Raw genomic sequence first — 3,419 nt, 5'->3', positions numbered from 1 at the left:
CCGATTGAACGAGATAGACGCAGGGGTGCGGTGTTCGTCATTGATGGTGAGAAAAGTTATTCATAATGTAGGTTTTTTGGGGTAACATTGATTATGAAACATGTTCGGGTGTGAATTAATACCGAGAAACGTTCAACGATATTTTATTTGTAGAACTTTTTCAGATTAATGTGTTTCAACTAGCGGACTTAGGCTCGAGGTGATTGAGGGCATGAACCAACGGTTCTTGTTCTTAGGTCAATAGCGGATAGGTTCATTAATGTTTCATTTCTTGCATAGTTTTGTTCTGGGTATAAGCAATATAAATTTTTCATGATTCAACGGTTTATTTTATTCGTAACTTTGTTGTCGAATTTGGCCACGTGTTGCCAGCATTCACAACGGTAGTCACTGGATTTGCCATTTGTTAATCGTAGCATGAATACTGTGGAGTCATGAAGCCTGGGCTGGTTTGCTCACGTTGCATTGCGGTTGGATAATACGCGGTTTCAACATGATCTTATCCACATAGTACTGCATATGTAGTAACACAAGTAAAGTTTGAGAGAGTGAAAGGTAATATCCTTCCCTACTCCGTGCGTTAAATCAGTGTGACAATAACTAAATGGTGTTAAGAGGCCACCATTTAGTAACATTCATTTTTACCGATTTTAATCATTAGTGGATGTAACTGGCGACGAAGTGTTGTCTGTGTTTCCGGTATGACGAGATGCAAGAGACAGTGAGTGCTTCATGTAGGTTTTGTCACTGAGAGCGGTAGTTTTGTTAAATATAATAGATTTGATGTATGTTTTGTCACAAGCAGTAATAGTTTCCTTAAATGTTTTGTCAGACACAGTAAAAGTTTTCTTACATATTACCGAAATAAATCAGAATGATAACTGAAATTCTCTCTTAGTCTTATTTAGTATCCTTCATCCATACCACTGAGGCCGGCCGCGGTGGTCTCGTGGTTCTAGGCGCGCAGTCCGGAACCGTGCGATTTCTACGGTCGCAGGTTCGAATCCTGCCTCGGACATGGATGTGTGTGATGTCCTTAGGTTAGTTAGGGTGAAGTAGTTCTACGTTCTAGGGGACTGATGACCTCAGCAGTTACGTCCCATAGTACTCAGAGCCATTCGAACCATTTTTTGACCCTGTAAAACATCCGTTACTTTCCCTAATGAGGAATCTGTACGAATATCGTGTCTTGCGAAAATATTATAGCTGATGCCTATGGTTTACTTGAAGCCAAAGTACTGTCCGCTGTATCGTCCGAACAAGACACAGCCAGCGCAAAAGCAACACAGGTGCAAAGATGCGAGCTGGTACTAGTACCATAGAGACTCGCCAACTTGCGCGAGTTCCACCAGCGCCATGGGCGGCGCTGAGGATGAAGATATCGACTTCGAACGTCGTTTAGTGAACTCTTAGAATTGAACAGACAGTTGATGTAATTGCATTGGTATGTGCGGTGAAGTTTACTTATGATTATTTGCGCTTACCCATTGAGAACCTTCTTTTGTTATACTAAAAACAGTGTTGCATACTAGTTCCGAAGATAAGTAAACCCGTTTAACTCATTTGTATGTATTTGTTACTAATTTGCTGGAGTGTTGTAGAAACTTCGTTCTCCTATCCGGGGGCATATCTGTGTAATATGTGCAGGGAGAAATTGTCTTAGCGGTACTGCACCAGAAGCCGCTTCACGAACTCACAGACTCGTCCTACCGTAACTACAGTGGCAACTCGCCTTTACAAAACTGGCGACGGGGATTTATAAAACTATATGAAGATGGTATATGTTATTTCGGACTATTATGGGACTCGGTAAGATTGTCTGCCGCGAGTAATGAGTATAATGGGCAGGGGCAGTACGAATGTAGTGTGTGGACATTAAGTTGGGAATGTGGGTCTCATGGGGAGCGTGAAAGAGATAAATCCCTGCAGTCGCACTATCCTCTGTGCCCTCGGTGGCTCAGATGGATAGAGCGTCTGCCATGTAAGCAGGAGATCCCGGGTTCGAGTCCCGGCCGGGGCACTCATTTTCATCTGTCCCCGTTGCTGTATATCAAACGCCTGTCGACAGCTTAGGGTCTTGATTTAATTATCATTTCATTTACAAAACTGACGCTCTATGGTTACTGCAGCATGCAAATGCGTGACGTTATCTCACAAAACTAAACTGCTTTTGTGGCACATGTTTCTGACATCGAAGCAGGTGGCATACTTCTTTCACCTTCATTGAGTAAGTCAACAGTGAGCGATGTGGTAGTCTCTATCTCTCTTTTCATCTCAGCAGTAGAATGTCGTTTATAACAATACGAACGTAGCGGTAACACAACAACCAGTCCCCGAGTGGAGAAAACATCTAACCCGGCCGGGAATCGAACCCGTACCCCTTCAGTTAGTTATCCGCCGCTCTGACAGCGCAGGTAACGAGGCGGACGTATGGTAGATTTCGGCATACCGTATGATCTAATCCCCCGCAAGACCTATAGGAAAAATACCAATTCAGGTTACACTTATAATCTGATCCAGACTTCCTAAACACCTGTATCATGGTATTTAACCTAGAACTGCTATCGAAAAAGTGGAAAACTAGCGTACTTCTACTTGGAGAAAATAATAATGCTTTTATGTCTGTAGTTGTACGTTACGCTCTTATGATCTCCTAGTGACTGTTAGTGTAAGTAAAAAGACAAAATAAATGTCTCTAAGGTTGCAAAATTTATTTGATGTGTCACAGCTGCGTGGGATTGCTGTAAGTCACATAACTTGCAAGCCTCAGTAGCCCAGTGATAATAACGAACAGCAGAAGGAATAGTTTCTCACCAAACATATAGTGAAAGTACGTAAAGATACTGTCATGTTGTGACTGACGAGTGAACGCTTGGGACATTGTTTCAAATTGCAAGGACACTACTGTAGCCACATGTCATTGGTACGTCAGAAGACAGTCTAGGAAACCAGGGCACACGTGCATTGCATCTGTAACGGTGCACTAATGAATCCTAATTCACTCCGTCGTTGCGGCAATCCTACTTATACTGTAGGCCCTCAGCGTCCATCTGATTAGTTCCGGAATCGTTAGATTGAACACGGTGTTTCCACAGATGCTACATGTAGCTGTGACGTCAGGCTCTAAAATATCACGTTGTTTCTGAGGTTGGAATTAACATACGATTTAAAGTCAAGCGTGAAACGTGTCAAAGCATTTTGACTGTTGTTCGTACGAATGGTCAATAAATGTGTTCCTTACTACTTAGGGACTATGATTTATTGTATCGTAGTACAGATCAAAGATTAAATCGTGAGAAAGATATACATTAATCGATTCAAAATTGACTTTCAAAAGATGAACATGATAATCCCTACTAAAGTTCATTCGTATTTTTTTCCACGTTTTAAATTTCACGTACCTATCGGCGGTTCCATAT

At 42.0% G+C, this 3,419-nt stretch overlaps 1 non-coding gene across 1 annotated transcript; it reads left to right on the top strand.

Moving 5' to 3' along the window:
* The first annotated feature begins 1,945 nt into the window (after positions 1 to 1,945).
* On the top strand, positions 1,946 to 2,020 carry Trnat-ugu (transfer RNA threonine (anticodon UGU)). The gene has a single exon. It is a non-coding gene; the product is annotated as a tRNA-Thr (tRNA).
* The last annotated feature ends 1,399 nt before the right edge of the window (positions 2,021 to 3,419 follow it).

The sequence above is a fragment of the Schistocerca gregaria genome, chromosome 4 (genome assembly GCF_023897955.1).
Source record: "Schistocerca gregaria isolate iqSchGreg1 chromosome 4, iqSchGreg1.2, whole genome shotgun sequence".
Lineage (NCBI taxonomy): Eukaryota > Metazoa > Arthropoda > Insecta > Orthoptera > Acrididae > Schistocerca > Schistocerca gregaria.
This window is presented reverse-complemented; position numbering and strand designations above follow the sequence as displayed.